The sequence below is a fragment of the Phyllobates terribilis genome, unplaced genomic scaffold, assembly GCF_046119375.1.
Source record: "Phyllobates terribilis strain yellow unplaced genomic scaffold, ASM4611937v1 Scaffold_5__5_contigs__length_657084704, whole genome shotgun sequence".
Taxonomy (NCBI): domain Eukaryota; kingdom Metazoa; phylum Chordata; class Amphibia; order Anura; family Dendrobatidae; genus Phyllobates; species Phyllobates terribilis.
In genome coordinates, this window is record NW_027362765.1 from 421,420,744 (window position 1) to 421,442,647 (window position 21,904).

Genomic DNA, 21,904 nt, shown 5'->3' on the forward strand with positions numbered 1-21,904 from the left:
TTAAAATCATCTTGTTAAGCTACTGTGACCTCCACTTCTCTTCCAAGGGTCATTGATATTGTCTTTTTATTCCACTGTGACCTCCTTGTCTCTTCCAAGGTGCATTGATATCATCTTTTTATTCCACTGGGACCTTCAATTCTCTTCCAATTGGCATTAAAACCGTCTTGTTAAGCTACTGTGACCTCCACGTCTCTTCCAAGGGGCATTAAAACCATCTTGTTAAACCACTCTGAACTCCACGTCTCTTCCAAGGGGCATTAAAATCGTTTTGTTAAGCTACTGTGACCTCCACGTCTCTTCCAAGGGTCATTGATACTGTCTTTTTATTCCACTGGGACCTCCACCACTCTTCCAAGGGGCATTGATATCGTCTTTTTATTCCACTGGGACCTTCAATTCTCTTCCAATTGGCATTAAAACCGTCTTGTTAAACCACTCTGAACTCCACGTCTCTTCCAAGGGGCATTAAAACCATCTTGTTAAGCAACTGTGACCTCCACGTCTCTTCCATGGGGCATTAAAACCATCTTGTTAAACCACTCTGTACTCCACGTCTCTTCCAAGGGGCAATAAAATTGTCCTGTTAAGCTACTATGACCTCTACGTCTTTTCCAACGGTCATTGATATTGTCTTTTTATTCCACTGGGACCTCCACCACTCTTCCAAGGGGCATTGATATTGTCTTTTTATTCCACTGCGACCTCCACCACTCTTCCAAGGGGCATTGATATTGTCTTTTTATTCCACTGTAACCTCCACAACTCTTTCAAGGGGCATTGATATTGTCTTTTTATTCCACTGGGACCTCCACCACTCTTCCAAGGGGCATTGATATTGTCTTTTTATTCCACTGCGACCTCCACCACTCTTCCAAGGGGCATTGATATTGTCTTTTTATTCCACAGTAACCTCCATGACTCTTCCAAGGCGCATTGATATTGTCTTTTTATTCCACTGGGACGTCCACCACTCTTCCAAGGGGCATTGATATTGTCTTTTTATTCCACTGGGACCTCCACGTCTCTTCCAAGGGGCATTAAAACCGTCTTGTTAAGCTACTGTGACCTCCACGTCTCTTCCAAGGGTCATTGATGTTGTCTTTTTATTCCACTGGGACCTAGGTCCTCCACCACTCTTCCAAGGGGCATTGATATTGTCTTTTTATTCCACTGCGACCTCCACCACTCTTCCAAGGGGCATTGATATTGTCTTTTTATTCCACTGCAACCTCCACCACTCTTCCAAGGGGCATTGATATTGTCTTTTTATTCCACTGTAACCTCCACCACTCTTCCAAATGGCATTGATATTGTCTTTTTATTCTACTGGGACCTCCACCACTCTTCCAAGGGGCATTGATATTGTCTTTTTATTCCACTGGGAACTCCACGTCTCTTCCAAGGGGCATTAAAACCATCTTGTTAAGCTGCTGTGACCTCCACGTCTCTTCCAAGGGGCATTAAAACGTCTTGTTAAACCACTCTGAACTCCACAGCTCTTCCAAGGGGCATTGAAATGTTATTTTTAATTACCTCTAACCTCCACGACTCTTCCAACGGGCATTGCATTTCCTCCTAATTTTAGTCAGCTTTTGCTTTTCAATGCATAGGCGAACACTAAGGGAGACCCACTCCCCAATAATGGGTCGAAGGTTTTTAGTACGCTGTAATCTACGTCTGTTTCAAGGGGCATTGCAGTTCCTCATAATTTTTGGAAAGCCTTCCATTCACTGCTTAGGCCAACAGTGTACAGGAGACCCAGTTGCTATAAATGGAAAAACGGTTTAGTTAAGGCCCTCTGACCTCCATGTCACTTCCAAGGGGCATTGGAGTGCCTCAAAATTTTTGGTAGGCATTGCACTCACTGCATGCCCTATAACTGTGTAGCCGAACCGCTCCTTTTGGTACAGAAACATATCCTGCAAGACATGTGTGGTTGACTGGCCTGATATTGATGTGAATGGTCCCTGTTCCTCCTGCTCTTTCTCCTTTGCCACCACCTCATCCATCATTCATCACCTGAAGCTTTGTTTTAACGGGAGTCATAGAGCTGAGATAGTAGCAGGAAAACATCCAGCAATCCTCGGAGGAGGTAGGATATGCGCCAAAACGCGGACCACCTCAGGCCTAGCCGCTACTACATACATGCGCTTGCATTCCAAGGAACAGAAAGCTAAGAAGATGGATGGCCTCATGATCATGAATAATTTACTTGTTGTGTAGGAGGCCGACCACTGCTGCTGTCTACCTTCTGAACTTTGTGTTGAAGCCTGATCGACCCAGGACCCGCAATCCTCTATGTCTGGAGGATGTGTTGCATCCCAGTGTCCAACTGTGTCCCGGCTTCCACAATATTAACCGAGTGTGAAGGCGTCAGTGAGATGGACCATCCCTGGCCACATTCACTTGTCCACGTGTTTGTGGTTAGGCTGTCCTTCCCACTAAATGCACTGGGGAGGGCACAGGTAATGTTTTGGTATGCGCACTTGTGTATAAGGCGCACCTGGACAAATAGGGGCGGCTGGGGACCGTTTATTGACACCCGACCATGTTTTGGCACCCGGCTGCGGGGTGGCTGGGGACCAAGCGTGGACACCCGGCCGCCGGGCGGCTGGGGACTGAGTATGGATACCAGGCTGCCGACGCAGCCATGACGTGGTGGCCAGATTCTGCCTCCACATTCCTAAAAGGCCCAATTTCAAGTGTAAGCAAGCAAGCAGTATGGTGTTGCAGCCTAGGGGTGGGTGGGTGGCAGGCTGCATACTTGCACTTGCATTGCAAGGAATGGGGGAGGTACAATTGAACACTGCCCTGGGACAAGGACTTGAATGGGGATAGTTGCAAGTCTGCAATGACAGGTGCAGGGCGGGAGGCATCTTCACATGTGCCATGAACAGGGGGTTGGGGTGCACACATTACAGTGGATTACGCTGTCCTTCTCTCTAAATGCACTGGGGAAGGCACAGGTAATATTTTGGTATGCGCGCTTGTGTATAAGGCGCACCGGGACAAATAGGGCCGGCTGGGAACCGAGTATGGACACCCGGCCGCCCCCTGGCGGCTGGGTACCGAGCGTGAACACCCAGCCACAGGGCGGCTGGGGACTGAGTATGGATACCAGGCCACCGACGCAGCCATGACATGGTGGCCAGCGTCTGCCTCCACAAGCCTAAAAGGCCTCATTTCAAATGCAAGCAAGCTAGCAGTATGGTATTGCAGCCTGGGGGTGGGTGGGTGGCAGGCTGCACACTTAGGCTTGCATTCCAAGAAAACAAAGCAGATGCTAACTTCTATCATCATCATCATGCTCCTCACCTTGGCACTCTCAACTCCCCTGATGGAGAAGCCAGGGCCCACCAGAGGAATCTCTGGTTGTCTGGTGGGCTTGTCCAATGCTGCCCTAAAGCAGGCCAGGCTAAGAAAAGTGTGGGGAAGGTTCCCGGGACAAATAGTGATGGCTGGGGACTGAGTATGGAGACCTCGCCGCCGACGCAGCCATGAGGTAGTGGCCAGCTTCGGCCTCCTCCAAACTAAAAGGCCCCATTTCAAGTGCAAGCTAGCAGTATAGTATTGAAGCCTGCGGGTGGGTGGGTGGTTGGCTGCATATTTGCGCTTGCATTGCAAGGAATGGGGGAGGTACAATTGAACACTGCCCTGGGACAAGGACTTGCACGGGGATAGTTGCAAGTCTGCATCTTCTGATGCGGCAAGGATCACTTCTGATGGGCACGCTTTTAGGCAGTGACCTGGGTGTCAGAGATGCTTCCAGGGGTCTTCCCCATGCTGTTCCCATGTCTTTTCAGCACTGTATGCATGTGTCACACAGCACATGGCCAGATAAGGTTGTAAAATGTTAAAATGACATTTCCCGGTGAATGCATTTGTCACGGTTGAAAGCAATACAAAAGTGCAAAAACGCATGAAAAATGCTACTTGTGAACGTAGCCCAAGGTGTGGAGGAGCATTTTTGTTTTTGGTTATTTATTTTGCCTTATATACAAGTCATTATGCTGGAAAGGAACTTCTTTAACATATTTCCCAGGAAAGTCCATTTTGGTTTAGTTTTTGCCTGTTTTATTGTGAGTCCGTAAAAGTGGCATAATACCTCTGACAACGTTTTTGACAGCAGTGACCCAGGAGTCAGAACTGTTTCCAGGAGTCTTCCCCATGCTGTTTCCATGTCATTTGAGCCCTGTTCGTGTTGATTAGGCATTTTTTAGGCCCTCTGCAGACCGCCGGGGGGGCGCAATAAAAATGCTTGAGTTTCCCATAGACTTACATTGGGCTCGTTACTCGGATCGAGCACTCGAGCATTTCAATTTGCTAGACCCGAGCAATTGAGTACCAGAGCATTTTAGTGCTCGGTCATCACTATAATTTATACACCAACTAGGTATTGGCCAAACGCTTGGTAGGCCAACAGCTATTCCCCTCTGATGTCCTCCACCTACCTCTCCTCTCTCATACACATGTATGCATTCAACATTTGTGATGCTGTACATATAATTTACGGTTCCAAGGACAGGCAGATACCATAGACATTATTTGACAGGCATCTGACCATCTATGGATAGCTTAACCAATGTTTTTTGAAGGTGGGTCTAGGCACAGTCCGGCAAAGACTGCAGATAAAGATAATTGAAAATACATTTCAAAGAGTCTCCAGTGAGGTGTATGTGATGTTCTCTAATGTCTCCTTAAATTTAGGAAAATGATCCTTAAAAGATAATGAGATCAATAGTTCAAGTGTGATTAGGTATGTGGGTGTATGAAGTGTCCACCCATCATAATGAAGCTTAATAAGGGAGATTAGGAGTCTTTCAGACAGCCGTCTGGGAGACATTTGATAAGCATTGTATTGATGTAAACAATGTCCATTGAGTAGAGTCTCTCCTTGCTGAAAGCACCAAGCCAGCCTATGGAGGAATCAGATAAGCCATGCAATGTTCCACTAGGAAATTAAATATGCAAATTAACTCTTCAGAGAAGACTTGAACTCTAGTGCCATCTATTGGAAGTGGCAATCCTAAAAGTCTATAGCGACTTTTAGGATTGTTACATCCAATAGGTGGTGCTAGAACTGAAGTCCTCTTTATCTCTGAAGGGGCAAATTGCATATTTAATTTCCCAGAGGTGCATTGTGTGCACTGTAAGTCTCCTTACACTGGCTTTGCACTCTCCACAAGGAGAGACGTTACGTATTAGAATCCTGTCAGAGGCCTCTCATCCAGCCAAATCAGATGTCATGCTTTGCACTGATGAAGGGCAAACACACACAAAATGCATATCTGCAAATGACTTTTATGCTAAGTCATGTGATAAAGCTCATCAAAGAGTCAACATTGACTTTTAGGATTGCTGCTTCCAGTAGATGGCACTAAAGTTCAAGTCCTCTTCCGCTCTAAAGAGACAAATATACACATCAAGTAAGGGTCATTCAGCAATGTATCAGCTTAAATGTATTTTCTAAAGCTGCCCAAACACTAGTGACTTTAAGTGGCTGAAAAAGTCTGATAGAAATTCATGTGTATCAGTTGTCTTTACCCACCTTAAGCTGGGGATATACTAGAAATTTCAGAACACCATTTTCCAAATAACTTAATGCTCATGACAATGAAAATTGAAAATACAAATGTAGATCATTATGGGAATATTATTTTACGGAAAGATCGACCTTGGTGACTGGGGGTCTAAAAATTTTAAGGATCACCAACTTCTTTCTTGACATTGATAGTGTGTCATTCCTTGGCTAAAAATATTAGTGACGGGCGAGCGTGTTCGGCACTGATTGGTACTCAATAGAGCGTCCTGGTGCTCGAGAGGCTTGTTACTCGATCAAGTATCTGGGTGCCATAAACGATTCCCCGCCCCGCATGTTTTGCGGCAGATTTTCAGCCACTAACATGTGGGGATTGCCTGCCAATCAAGTAATGCCATAGCCATTTTGGCTCCTGGCATTACTGTGACTGGCGGGCCACATACCGTCTATATAAGACCCGGTGACATCATGTTTGGCGCATTGTAATCGGAAATAGTGTAGGAAGAGTCGCTGCTGCAGAAGGGACAATGTGTTATATAGCAGTCTAGTACCTACCTGCTGGTACAACATTAAAATCAACAGCCCTTTTCAGGGCTAATTCAAACAGATTCTGCTCTATATTACCGCTCTTAGCTGCAGTTACGGTTAGATTAGCTGCTGAAGTAGGAATAGTGTATTAGAGGCGCTTAGAGCAGGGTTGATTGCATTACAGTCCTTGGTGCTGCTATGTTAAACCAACAGTCTTTTTCAGGGCTAATTTAAATATATTCTATTCTCTATTAATACTGCTCTTATCTGCAATTCGTCTAAGGATAGCTAGCAGAGTAGGGATAGTGTATTAGAGACATTTAGGCAGGGTTGATTGTGTTACAGTCCTTGGTGCTGCCACGTACAAGCAAAAGTCCTTTTAGGGACAATTTAAATCGATTCTATTCTCTAATAATACTGCTCTTAATTGCAATTCGTGTAGGGTTAGCGGGTGGAGTAGGGATAGCGTATTACAAGCATCTAGTCAGGGATTATTGCCTTACAGTCCTTGTTGCTGCAACCTAAAACCAACAGTTCCTATCAGGGTTACATCTAATCTATTTCCTATTAATACTTTTAGGGATACTGTAGGGATAGGTGTTCGAGTAGGGATAGTTTGGGGTTAGAGGAGGACAAAAAAAAGAAGAAACCATGAACCGTATAACCTTTTTTGGGTGGAAAGGGATGCATGGGAATACACCAGAAAAAAAGGAACATTTCAATTGGCTTTATGTTCCGCTGCTGTCATCCAATGGGTTTGAGAAGTCTGGGCCAATCCAAGCCTTGTTAATTTTGATAAGAGTCAACCTGTCAGCATTTTCAGTTGACAGGCGGATGCGCCTATCAGTTATTATGCCCAAGGTAGCACTAAAAACCCGCTCTGACAAAATGCTAGCGGCAGGGCAGGCCAACACCTCCAAGCTGTAGAGGGACAGGTCATGCCACGTGTCCAACTTGGACACCCAATACTTGTACGGCACAGCGGAATCACGGTGGATGATGGTATGGTCGACTAGGTACTCCTTCACCATCTTCAAAAACTTTTCCCTCTTTTTCAGACAACCCCGGGCATCCGGGCCTTGGTGCTGGGAGAATCTAATGAAATTGTCCCAAATCTTTGATAATGTTTTCCTGCCTCTGTTGGACCTGGTGTGTGTCTCCCTCGTCTCTCCTCCTTGGTTGCCCAATGATCTATGACCTCTGCCGCCAGTGTTGTCAGATGGGAATTTTTGCACTAATTGTTAGACTAGGGCTTTCTGGTATTGCACCATATAACCAGCCCTCTGTGCCAAATAAAGGAGAGATGGAAAGTTTTCTTTATAGCATGGGTCAAGAAGAGTGAACAACCAGTAATCATTGTTTGCCAAAATTCGTATAACGGGTCATGGGAAAGGCATCGAGACATAAAGTCAGCCATGTGTGCCAAATTTCTAACAGGCAAGCCTTCCCTGTCCCCACTAGGAGGATGACTCTCCATCTCCTCCTCCTCCTTCTCCTCCACCTCCTCCTTTCAGCCGATCCATGCTGAACAGACGCGACAAGTGGGACAGCTCCTATCCATTCAAATGGGACATCAACTGGAGGGACTCAACCCCGACTTGTGGAAAGAAATCAAAGACCATCCATAAGCTCATCTGAGCCAAGGACTCAAGGGAATCTATTCCAGGGCTCCCTGTGGTCACAGCCGAAACTGTGTTAAAAAACGTGGCTTCTACCAGGTTAATCAATGGGCACAAAGGATACTCAGCGGTGTCTGATCTAGAGAACTTTCATGCATGCCCATGGACTGTGCAATACTAGGTATCGCCCGATATGCCCTTTCGCTGAGGAAACACCCTTGCATCTCTTCTGCCAGTGCCCATTCACATAAGCCTTGCTGGATGCCCTGTAAAATTACTTCAGAGTCTCTGTCCCCAAGAGCAACCTAAAGCACACTTTGGTGTTTTATGGACTATTTCCCAGGGAACATACCATATAGGCTATTCATGAGGCCTGGAGGCGCCTTATGAACTGTTTTAAGATTGCTTTGTGACTAGCCAGAACATGCCTGGTCATGAACTGGGAGAAGATGTCCATCCAGCACTGCAGCAGGCTGGTCTACAGCCAGCTCTGGGACTATAACATCATGGATGGACCAGATGTCGATGAAGAAGAGAACTGATATTCCTCTCCTTCCCCTTCTCCCCTCAATCTCTACCTGGTCCACATTGAAAACTTCTTTTTTAACTGTGGGCTGCGAGCGTTTGAGTAGATCCAGAAGCGGGATGGTTATGCTGATTATAGCGTCATCGCCACTAGCCATCTTGGTTGATTCCTCAAAGTTTTGTAGAACCTCATAAATGTCAGACATCCATGCCCACTCGTTTGTTGTTATTTGCAGAGACTGACTGGAATACCGACAAGCATGTTGTAGCTGGAATTCAACTACTGCCCTCTGCCTCTCACAAAGCCTTGCCAATCTGTAGAAGGTGGAGTCCGAGCTCGTGGTCACGTCACACACCAGTCTGCAAGCTGGCAGTTGCAAGCACTGCTGCAGCACTGAAATGGGGCAGATAACTTGTAACTTCAAAAAGCTCATCATGAGAACATAGCCTTACACTGGATTTTACTGAGACACATATATCTATTTTGGCCAATCCAACTGATTTTGATCCCATCTGTTGGTGGTCAAGACATATCATTGGCATTAGTAACTTAATGATTTCAAAGAAAATAACTTGTTTTCTATCAAGGACAATTTCTGTATTGTTTCCATAGACAGAATATAAAGCAGCCACTGGTTGTAATGAAATGCCTTTATTTGCAAACAGTGTTTGTTCCACTAGAGTATAGGGCCTAGACCAGGGATGTCAAACTCAAACACACAGAGGGCCAAAATGAAAAACTTGTACAAAGTCACGGGCCAACCAGTATACAGTATATTGGGCCCCACATAGTCCTCCAAACAGAATAATGGGCCCCACATAGTCCTCCAAAAAGAATAATGGGCCCCATATACTTCTCCATACAGAATAATGGGCCTACATAGTCTTCCCTACAGTATAATGGACCCCATATAGTTCTCCATACAGAATAATTTGCTCCATATAGTCCTCCATACAGAATAATGGGCCCCACATAGTCCTCCATACAGAATAATGGGTCCCACATAGTCCTTCATACAGAATAATGGGTCCCACATAGTCCTCCATGTAACGGGTCTGGGAGGTGGAACCTCTGAGCAACTATACAAGGGGGCAGTCCTTGTAAGGAAGCGGGTGGCTCCCAGGGAAGACGGGCAGGTAGTCACGGCAAGTGACAGGGACAGTCTCTGGGTAGAAGGGCAGGTAGTCACAGCAAGTGACAGGGAGAGTCTCTGGGTAGAAGGACAGCAGGCAGGTGGCTGGTGAGCGCTCCCAGGTGAGCGGGCGAGAGTCTCTGGACAGGCAGGTGGTCACGGCAAGTGACGGCAGAACCTCCAGGTAGACTAGCAGACAGGTAGCAGGTGGACGCTCCCAGGTGAGCGGGCAAGAGTCTCTGGACGGGCAGGTGGTCACGGCAAGTGACGGCAGAGCCTCCAGGTAGGCTAGCAGGCAGGTAACAGGTGAGCGCTCCCAGGTGAGCGGGCAAGAGTCTCTGGACAGGCAGGTGGTCACGGCAAGTGACGGCAGAGCCTCCAGGTAGGCTAGCAGGCAGGTAGCAGGTGAGCGCTCCCAGGTGAGCGGGCAGGCTGGTCCATAGACAGACTGACAGGTGTCGGAAGGCAGACCGTCGGACCGCAGGCTTGCAAGCAGGTAAGCGGATATCAGGCAGGTATCAAGCAGGAATCTGGCAGGTGACTGGCAGGTAACAGGCAGGAATCTGGCAGGTGACTGGCAGGTAACAAGCAGGAATCTGGCAGGTGACTGGCAGGTAACTGGTAGCAGGACCTGAGGGCTGAAGCAGAGTGAAGGCTTTGCAACAACATTGCTCGGGCACCTCCATTTTGGAGGAGGTGCCTTATATATGGGAGGTCCTCCGGCAATTGGCCGGGGACTCCTTAGGACGGCGCGCGCGGTCCCTTTAAGAGAGGGGGAGCGCGAGCGCGCCCTAAGCACACTACCGGGGAAGGAGCGCGTGCCGGAAGCAGCGCGGAGAGAAGCGCTGGAGGACGCCGCGCCAGGAGCGGGGAGGTGAGAGGGACGGCGTCTCTGCCTAGTACGAGGCAGAGACGCCGATGCTACAGTACCCCCCCCTTTAGGCCCCCTCTTTTTTTGGCCAGAAAGAAATTTTTCAAGGAGAAGCGGGGCGTTGATGTTCTCCCTGGGTTCCCAAGTTCTCTCCTCAGGACCAAACCCCTTCCAATCTACCAGAAAAAAGGTCTTTCCTCTTACCCTCTTGGAGGCCAGAATACTCTCTACCTCAAAGACGTCATCAGCGGAAACCGGAGCAGGAGGGGCACCTGGATTATTGGAAAAAGAGTTAAAGACAACGGGTTTGAGGAGAGATACGTGGAAGGAGTTGGGAATCCGTAGGGTGGCCGGGAGTTTTAATTTGTAGGCCACAGGGTTAATTTGCCTGAGGACTTCGAAGGGACCGATGAATCGAGGGCCCAACTTGAAGGAGGGTACTTTGAGCCGCACATGTTTGGACGAGAGCCAAACCTTGTCTCCCGGACAGAATTGAGGCGGATCCAGACGTCTCTTATCAGCATATCTCTTCATCCGCTCAGAGGACAGAAGAAGAGCGGACCTGGTACTCTCCCAAATAGTAGAAAATTCGCTGACAAGAGACTCCGCAGCAGGGTTGTCCACAGAAACGGAGACAGGAAGTGGAATCCGGGGATGTTGGCCACCGACTATAAAGAACGGGGATTTGGAAGAGGATTCGCTCTCATGGTTATTGTAAGAGAACTCGGCCCATGGTAGGAGATCCACCCAGTCCGAATGGTGTGCATTAACGAAGTGCCGGAGGTAACTGGTCAGGATCTGATTGATCCGCTCCACTTGACCATTGGACTGTGGGTGGTAAGCGGAGGAGAAGTCCAGGGTGATGTCTAGCAGCTTACATGTGGCTCTCCAGAAGCGTGAGGTGAACTGAACCCCACGATCCGATACAATGTGGAGGGGCAGGCCATGGAGACGGAAGATGTGGCGGATAAAGTCTTTAGCCAGCTCGGGTGCAGATGGGAGACCAGGCAGGGGAATGAAGTGGGCCATCTTAGAAAAGCGGTCAGCGACAACCCAAATGACGGTACAACCGGCAGAAATAGGAAGATCGGTGATAAAGTCCATAGCAATGTGCTGCCAAGGAGCAGCAGGTACGGGAAGGGGCAGGAGATGGCCGGCTGGTAGATGTCTGGGAACTTTGTTACGGGCACAGGATGAGCAGGTCGCGACGAAGTCTACCACGTCCTTATGCAGGGTAGGCCACCAGTAATGCCGGGTAATGAGTTGGAAGGTCTTCTTTTGGCCAGCATGGCCAGCTAGCTTAGAAGAATGTCCCCAGCGAAGAACCCTCTCCCGATCTGGTACGGCTACAAACGTCTTACCGGGTGGGAGACGAGTCAGATCCAAGGGGGCCACATTCATCACCTTGGAGGAGTTGGTGATGTGCGTAGGCTCCTCCTCTTGATCGGAGGACAGGAAGGACCGGGACAAGGCATCAGCTTTGACGTTCTTGTCCGCCGGACGGAAATGAAGAATGAAGTCGAAGCGGGCAAAAAACAACGACCACCGGGCCTGGCGAGGATTGAGTCTCTGGGCATTTTGGAGATATGCCAGGTTTTTGTGATCCGTGTAGATAATTACCGGGTAGAGAGCCCCTTCAAGCAGATAGCGCCACTCCCCCAGTGCCAATTTAATGGCTAACAATTCACGGTCTCCTATGGAGTAGTTGCGCTCAGACGAGGAGAAGATTTTGGAGAAGAAGCCGCAGGTTACCATTCTCCCGGTAGAAGATTTTTGGGTGAGTACCACTCCGGCTCTGGAGGAGGAGGCATCAACTTCCAGGTAGAATTGTTTATTACAGTCCGGACGGTGCAGGACGGGGGCAGAGGCGAAGGCTTTCTTTAAGGAAAGGAAAGCCTCCTCGGCTTCAGGCGACCATGTCCTGGGGTTAGCCCCCTTACGGGTAAGTGCAGATATGGGAGCAGTCCGAGACGAGAAGTGTGGGATGAAAAGACGATAGTAATTAGCGAAGCCCAGGAATCGCTGTATCGCCTTCAAACCTTCAGGACGAGGCCATTTTAGAACGGAAGAGAGCTTCTCGGGATCCATTTGCAGACCTGTCTGGGAGATGACATAGCCCAAGAACGGTAGGGAGGTCTGGTCGAAGAGGCACTTCTCGGATTTGGCATAGAGGTGGTTCTGCCGAAGCCTAAGCAGGACCTGACGAACATCCCTTCGGTGTGTGGGGAGATCCGGAGAGAAGACCAAGATATCGTCCAGGTATACCACTACGCAGGAGTACAGGAGGTCGCGGAAGATGTCGTTGACTAGTTCTTGAAAGACAGCGGGAGCATTACAGAGACCGAAGGGCATCACAAGGTACTCATAGTGACCGTCTCGGGTATTGAATGCCGTCTTCCACTCGTCTCCTTGACGGATACAGACCAGGTTATATGCTCCTCGTAGATCCAGCTTGGAGAAGATCCTGGCGCCCTTGAGACGGTCAAACAATTCGGAGATGAGCGGCAGGGGGTATTTGTTTTTACTGTGATGAGATTGAGTCCTCTGTAGTCAATACAGGGACGTAGAGAGCCGTCTTTCTTTTTGACAAAGAAGAATCCGGCTCCAGCCGGGGAGGTAGATTTTTGGATAAGTCCCCTAGCCAGATTCTCTTCAATGTACTCAGAAATGGCCCGGGTCTCGGCTGCAGACAACGGGTAGATACGCCCACGGGGAGGAGTGGTGCCAGGTCGATCGGGCAGTCATATGGCCTATGGGGTGGCAACGTCTCTGCTTTCTTCTTACCGAAGACGTCTGCATAGGGCCAGTAAGGAGCTGGGAGACCTGGTAAATTAGCTGGAGTAGGCGGAGGGCGAGCTGGGCGGACCGGAACCAGGCAGGTCCTATGGCAGTCTGGACCCCATCGTAGTACTTCACCGGATCGCCAGTTCAGTACGGGTTCGTGTGTCTGGAGCCAAGGTAGACCTAGCAACGGGGAGTGAGAAAGTCCGGACAGCACATGGAATGAGATTTCCTCAGAGTGCAGCATTCCCACCTGCAGGGTTATGGGTTCAGTGACGAGCAGGATGGTCTCCGAGAGAAGTCTTCCATCCATGGAGGCGACTGACAATGGTTCAGCCAGGGACTTGGTGGGAATACGGTATCTCTCTACCAGAGACTGGGAGATGAGGTTTCCAGCAGCTCCAGAATCCAGGTGGGCGAGTTCAAAGTAACAGTTTTCTCCCCAAGCAATAGAGACCGGTAAAGTCAGAGACGGAGAGGGCCTACTTTTGTCTAGGACGACCGCTCCGAGCGGTCCTAGACACAGGCGTTTCCCGGCTTTTCCGGGCAGGAACGGATGAAGTGTTCCATACTGCCACAATAGAAACAGCTTCCCTCGGCTCGGCGAGATTCTTGGCGAGATCTGACCATCTTGGTCTGGTCGATCTGCATAGGTTCAGGCGAGAGCGCCCGTGGAGTGACTGGTTGAGAGGCAGGTCTTAGGGAAGTAGGAGCAGAGCAAGAAAAGTCTTTCTCCCAGGCAGTCTCTTTGGCACGTTCTTGGAACCGGATGCCAATCCGGGTAGCTAGTGACACCAGGTCATCCAGAGTGGTAGGAATGTCCCGACCAGCTAACTCGTCCTTAATCCGACTGGAAAGACCTTCCCAGAAGACGGACACCAGAGCCTCATTTTCCCAGGCAAGCTCAGAAGCGAGGGTGTGGAACCGTATGGCATATTGGCCCACGGTGAGACTCCCTTGGCGGAGACGTAGCAGAGACGAGGCAGAAGAGGTTTTCCGTCCAGGTTCATCGAAGACTTTTCGGAAAGCAGCGAGGAAAGACGGCAGGTCGGACACCAGGGGATCCCCTCTCTCCCACAGGGGATTTAGCCATGCCAGTGCCTCCCCAGAGAGATGGGACATGATGAAGGCCACCTTGGCCCGGTCGGAGATGAACTGGTATGCCAATAGCTCAAAGTGGAGGGTGCACTGGTTTATGAAACCCCGAGCTAAAGTAGGTTCGCCGGCAAAGCGTGGAGGTGCCAGAAGCCGAGGTCCATAGTCAGGTACCATGAAGGGACTAGATTGCGGTACCGCAGGAATGGGCATGGCTGGACCAGAGGTAGACATAGACGAGTCACACAATGCGCCTAGACGAGAGTTAACGGACCGTAGATAGGACAGTACCACCTCCTGCTGAGTTTTCTGACGTAAGACTTCCTGGTGCAGATCGGAGATCTGGGGGCCACCGGGTTCCATGGCCCGAGCAAACTGTAACGGGTCTGGGAGGTGGAACCTCTAAGCAACTATACAGGGGGGGTGGTCCTTGTAAGGAAGCGGGTGGCTCCCAGGGAAGATGGGCAGGTAGTCACGGCAAGTGACAGGGACAGTCTCTGGGTAGAAGGGCAGGTAGTCACGGCAAGTGACAGGGACAGTCTCTGGGTAGAAGGGCAGGTAGTCACGGCAAGGGACAGGGACAGTCTCTGGGTAGAAGGACAGCAGGCAGGTGGCTGGTGAGCGCTCCCAGGTGAGCGGGCGAGAGTCTCTGGACAGGCAGGTGGTCACGGCAAGTGACGGCAGAACCTCCAGGTAGGCTAGCAGGCAGGTAGCAGGTGAGCGCTCCCAGGTGAGCGGGCAAGAGTCTCTGGACGGGCAGGTGGTCACGGCAAGTGACGGCAGAGCCTCCAGGTAGGCTAGCAGGCAGGTAGCAGGTGAGCGCTCCCAGGTGAGCGGGCAGGCTGGTCCATAGACAGACTGACAGGTGTCGGAAGGCAGACCGTCGGACCGCAGGCTTGCAAGCAGGTAAGCGGATATCAGGCAGGTATCAAGCAGGAATCTGGCAGGTGACTGGCAGGTAACAGGCAGGAATCTGGCAGGTGACTGGCAGGTAACAAGCAGGAATCTGGCAGGTGACTGGCAGATAACTGGTAGCGGGACCTGAGGGCTGAAGCAGAGTGAAGGCTTTGCAACAACATTGCTCGGGCACCTCCATTTTGGAGGAGGTGCCTTATATATGGAAGGTCCTCCGGCAATTGGCCGGGGACTCCTTAGGACGGCGCGCGCGGTCCCTTTAAGAGAGGGGGAGCGCGCGCACGCGCGCCCTAAGCACACTGCCGGGGAAGGAGCACGTGCCGGAAGCAGCGGGGAGAGAAGCGCTGGAGGACACCGCGCCAGGAGCGGGGAGGTGAGAGGGACGGCGTCTCTGCCTAGTACGGGGCAGAGACGCCGATGCTACACTCCATACAGAATAATGGGACCCACATAGTCCTCCATACAGAATAATGGACCCCACATAGTCCTCCATACAGTATAATGGCCCCACATAGTCCTCCATACAGTATAATGGCCCCACATAGTCCTCCATACAGTATAATGGCCCCACATAGTCATCCATACAGTATAATGGCCCCACATAGTTCTCCATACAGTATAATGGGCCCCACATAGTCCTCCATACAGAATAATGGGCCCCACATAGTTCTCCATACAGTATAATGGGCCCCACATAGTCCTCCATACAGAATAATGGGCCCCGCATAGTCCTCCAAACAGAATAATGGGCCCCATATACTCCTCCATACAGAATAATGGGCCTACATAGTCTTCCCTACAGTATAATGGACCCCATATAGTCCTCCATACAGAATAATGGGCCCCACATAGTCCTCCAAACAGAATAATGGGCCCCATATACTCCTCCATACAGAATAATGGGCCTACATAGTCTTCCCTACAGTATAATGGACCCCATATAGTTCTCCATACAGAATAATGGGCTCCACATAGTCCTCCATACAGAATAATGGGCCCCACATAGTCCTCCATACAGAATAATGGGTCCCACATAGTCCTCCATACAGAATAATGGGTCCCACATAGTCCTCCATACAGAATAAGGGGCCTACATAGTCTTCCCTACAGTATAATGGCCCCACATAGTTTTCTATACAGAATAATGGATCCCACATAGTTCTCTATACAGAATAATGGCCCCACGTAGGGGTGGCGGTACTGGTGTCGTGGGCCAAATATAATCATCCACGGGCCAGAGATTTACATGTATGGCCTAGATGGACAGCGATATTTGCAATATCGTGGCCTAGTATGTCTCAACAGGGCATATCAGGTCTACAGATCAGCATATACTTACATTGGTGTTTATAGCCTAGGATCAGGGCTGCATTTAGGTCTTTCTCCAGTGTCCATGGTCTCATTCCAGTCCCCTAGATATTTATATTTAAATGAGGTCCTCATTGTTATTCTGTGCATAAATGTCAATAGAGATTTTCTGGCCGCCTGTGTATTTAAGTCCTGCACATATTGTACTGGCGATGTGCAAAAACATTAGGAGTAAATGAAATACAGTTTGCATTACAAAAGGTTCTATAGTTTAGATCTTTAGAACCACAATGAAATTCAATATGTAATTTATGTTTACTATGTCATTATCTTGCCTTTCTATTGCCAAAAAGTGAGGTGTCTTGCACTGTTTTTATAGCAATTGGATTTGTTTTATTTTTTTTCTGTGAGAAAAAGAAATATCCTGCACACAAACAGGCATTCAAGCAAGGTGTTGTGGTTTTAGGTTTTTCAATGAGCACTGCTTGGCTATCTGTGCAGCTCCCAGAAATTTGTAAATACAAAAACCGCGTGAAAAAGGCCCACAGACCCCCCACATAGAATGTTTTTCAAAAAAGTTTTATTATTTTTCCTTAGCATTCAATGAAACAGCATAGGCAATAAAAGTAGCAATTCACGGAATGCGCATCGGTACAATGCTGATACTTGCTAGACGTACTTTTTTAAGACACTTCCCAAAAAATGAGTTTTGCAAGTAATCCAGTGTAAGGTGATCTGAAAGCCGTGTGGGAACACTTATAAGATGCTTGCACAAACAAGGCATCATAGAGACATCATATTTAGGAAATTAGAGTGTAGACACACATGTTGCGAAGTTTCGGGGAGGACCAATTTTTCAAGCATTCCGTGAATTCCTACTTTTGTCTAGGCTATTGAATGGAATGTTAAGGAGAAATAATAGCACTTTTTTAAAAAATATTCTATGGATCTGTGTGTTTTTGTTGTGTGATTTTTGTATCTAAAATTTAACACTAAGACATCCCTTATCTTTTTTTTAGGGTGCAGTCAGACATTCATATAAATCAGACCAAGATTGGACCGCAAAGCTCGGACTGGCCGGCGGCACTCCCGATTCGAGCATGACAGCTGCATAGAAATACATAAACTTGTCACGCTCGGGTCAGGAGAGCCGAGGCCAGTCCATGCATTGCAGGTCGATCTTGGTACGATTTATATGGCCATCTGACTGTGCCCTTCAAGTGGTACCCCTAGCAATTTGCTATAAGACATATGCGGTTTTTACTCATCTGCTACTTCTGAATAAAGAAGAAAATCAGAAGCCTGAAAGAACCAATATCAGTACGATCCACTAAGATCAACTACACAGTACATCCATCACAATGAAATTGGTTTTAGAATGACATAAGCCACAATGCCAAGGAATTAACCTTATTTGTATATTATTATTAATTTCACTCATATTTTAATCACTATAGTCACTATCGTTAAAGTACATGAATGTAATGTATGGAAGGACATAATTCTAAAAAGTTATAAAGTTCACTTAAGTCTAAGTTTCTTGCTATATGTTTCTATTATACCTTATATTAAAATATTCATTGTTCCATCATTGACTATTATTTTTTTTTACAAATTGGTATTATTTGTACATTTTGCATCCAGTAAAATTAGGAATTTTCACAAAGGGACAATAAAGCCATTCATTTGCTATCTGTACAATAAAAATAAAACTCATTTTTGATGGAGATTCCATAGGATTCAATTTAAGTGATGAAATAAACTAACTAAATCATATGTGGATATTGTGGAAGGGTTTTTTGGGGGGATAAGGATATTATTTCTTACTAATGTGAATTATAGGCAGGTCACACCTTATATAGGGAAGGATGTAACATTTAATGTAAATCATATACTACTGGGAAAGCCAACAATGAGGCCAGACACAGTGGAGCCAGTCCCCAGTATGGTGTGGTATGTGTGAATACAGGCACACAATCTCTCTTTTTTTTGGTAATTGATGACAATTAGGTGGTATTGATCTCAGCTTTGATGTGTGTTTACACAAGCAGTGCCTTTCACTGGGGATGGGGTATAAAAGGCTGTGCCTCTTCCATCCTGCAGTCTCTTCTTAGATCTTCTCACCTTACACACCACAAGCCACACACAGAGGAGATGGCCAAGTCTTTTGCTTCAGTAGAATGGCTTTCTCAAAGCTGCCACAACGAGGACAACCAGAAGACCAGCTTGACCTCAAAGGATCAGCAAACTGAATTTCATTCTTGGGACCCAGTAATGAGATCATTTCCTAAAATTGCCCATGTGTTTCCATATCCAGAAACTCAGAGACTGACATATCCTGGGAATAATGATATATCCTCCTACCTAAGGGATAATGAGGAATCTACTTCTTCCAGCAACTTCAAGGGTCCATCCTGGACATTGGATAACCAAAGAGTTTCTCCTTTCCATGACAAGAATATGGAAGAGTCTTGTAGCACAAGTTACAATGGACAGCCCAATGCATCAGAGAATTTTGTCAGTACCAGTAAGGAATCCAACATCTCTGAAGATCTTCCTTCAGCCACTCAAGAGACCTGTGTTAATCAAGGAGAACAACCCAGCTTCAATGAGGAGGTTTCCAATTCTGGTAAGTCCATATCATTAAAATGTTATAGTTTAGAAATTTTTCTAGTTTGTATAGATTTTTTTACTTATCTATTGCATAAACTTAGCTAGCATCTACTGAGAAGAGACCCTTGGGTAGTCATTGCCCATTAGTGAAGTAATGATCTCGGTACTTAATCAATTAAGAATTTTTCTTATGCTTATGATCTTTGTAATCTAATTATATTTTATCTTCTAATTTGATAGGCTGCGGTTCTAACACTGAATCTGGCTATGACAGTGAAACCTGTCCCTCTAGTTCTAGAAGCCCTGTAAGTTCTGGGGCTGAGGAGTCTAGTGATACATCTGATGAAGAGGGCAAAATAGGCCGGAGATTGAGAACAGCCTTCACTACAGAGCAGATAACAACTTTGGAGAACAACTTCCAAAAACAAAGATACTTGGGGGCCGCGGAGAGACGTAAACTTGCAGCCAAGCTCCAATTATCTGAAGTCCAGGTATGTGCTTTTCTACTTTTTTTTAAGAGTTATTAAGTTTTGGAGATGAAGTCCTTTAAAGTTCAGTTATGGCAAAAAAAAAAAGTCATCTAATTCTTCCTTATGGGAAAAGAAGTTCTCTAGTTTTCCATTCTGATCCAGAGCAGTGTTCCCGAACCTGTGGCTCATAGGTCAGTGATTTATGACTCAGGACTGTCTGCCAGCTTTGTGCATTAGCACCAGGTCTCACACACAGCTGTGAAGAGCAGGTCTTCAGTTGGTGACTTTTGTGAATAGCTCTGCACATAAAAAGCAAATTTCAATGCGCATAGACTGGCCTTGGGGGAGCAAGAGATAAATTAAGAATGGTAGCCTGGAGATAGGTTGATGCTTCCAGATAGAGGAGGCGCATAATGCTCTATGGAATAGTATGGTGGGAGTGCTTGATGCAAAAATACTGAATGGGGGTAATGTGGGAACCTCTAATTATAAGTATACTGTCTTGGTGTGATTTCTATGGGGAAGCTGTGGCTATCATTATGCTGATAATGGAGACTCTGGCTCTCACTACTGGTGGGTGTGGAGTAGGTTGTTATTAGTTGAGCGTCTGGATGTGGCTCATGACCTTTTCTTAGAGCTGAATGTGGCTCTCAAGGTTAAAAAAAGTTGGGGGCCACTAATCTAGGGATTAAGTTTTATAATTTTCCCAAGCGGCCTTTCTAGTCTTGGTCTGAATGGTTGTGTGACATCTCCTCTGTAATATGATAATAACCATGTGTTTTCTTCTTTATTTCTTTAGATTAAAACTTGGTTCCAGAACAGAAGAATGAAACACAAACGTGAAATACAGGAAGGAAGACAAGTGCAATTTTATCCAACCCCGTTCTATGGCTTGTATGGATATCCACCTTCACCTATACCATCCTACCATTACATCCACCCCAGGGAGCAGCTCCATGTTCAGAACCCTCTGGTGGATCCCATGTCCTACAGTTATCCCAGCCCGCCTACTGCTTTTGACTCTCTGAATACTCTCAGCCCTCCCTCTCTTCCAGCTATGTATCTACCCCAGCAGTCATTCATACCCCCTGTTGTTCGGCATGAAGAGCAGCATTTTGTGAGATATTAACATCTCAAATGGTTGCATTCTCATTCGAGAATCTGGACTGAGCTTGGACTTTTAAAGAAAGAAGCTCTTATTTATCTGCCTTTTCTAAAGGAAAAAAAATGTTTACACTAAATCTTCTTAGACGGATTTTGATTAATCTATATGTGAAGATGGCTTTTCTGCGAAATGTTATTCATATTGAATATATATAAAGATTCTATGTATGGTGTGTAATATTTGTAAATCTAAGATGTGGTTAATTAATATGAAATGGTTAAATAATATTGAAGTTGTTAAATAATATTATTGATATATGGGTTAATAAAGCTATTTAATTTAAAATTTCTGCAGTTTTTCTGGCTTCTTCCATTTTTTAATTACAAAGGTATTATTTATTTTGTTGTTTTAGTGTTTACTCACCCTTGTGTTAATTAGGCTCAATTCACACATTAACATCCCAGCTTCTGTTCAAAACAGAATAGGATCACATTGACTTCTAATGGGGTCCATCAGTTGTCGTTCAACTCCCAAGAGTCACCATAGGGGAATAGCTGATCTTTAGAAACTCCCCACAGACCGATATAGGGGGCTCTTCTTATTCTGCAGCTCCAAAAATATTTAAATTCATAAAGTATTGAAAATAATATAAAACTTACTTTTGAAATGGTCTTCAAATTTAATTCTGTAACGCCAATTTTGGCTACTAGATGCAAAAGGACAAGTGGTCTACAACCTATGGATTTCTCACTGGGGAAACTGTAACCCCCAGCATGCTCTTACACCGGAATGCTGAGAGTTGTTGTTTTCTCGCAGATCTATATAGGCATCACAGTGGACGTAATAGATAAGCCTATATTAAATTCTGATCACTACTTTTGTAATTATTAAGTATATAGAGTGCATTTTCTCTCATCCGAGAGAATCGGGACTTGGTGACCAAATAATATCACTGCACTGATCAATAACAAAAAACACTGTACTAACAAGGGTATGTTCACTCGTTACGTTTCGCAGTGTTTTTTGGGTGCATTTTGTTTTCGGGCAAGAAAGAAGCTGCGCTTTACAGTAACAGCAACAGCAATGAGATTTCAGGAATCGCACACGCTTGTTTTTTTCCCTGACTGAATTTGAGTTTTTCAAAATCTGCAGCAAATCAATTCTATCAGCATTTTAGCAACTTTTTTTACCCATTGAAAGTAACAAGTACTGTAAGTGCAAAAACATTGAAAAAAAACAGCATGACATTTGTGCTGCATTTTTGCAATGTTTTCGGTAAGTCTAACTTTTTTAACATGTACGCTAGACAAATGGCACGTTATACACAAAAAAATGCAACAAATAGTTTCATTTTCAATGCAACATCTTTACTGCCAAGCAGGGCCAGAACAAGATATTC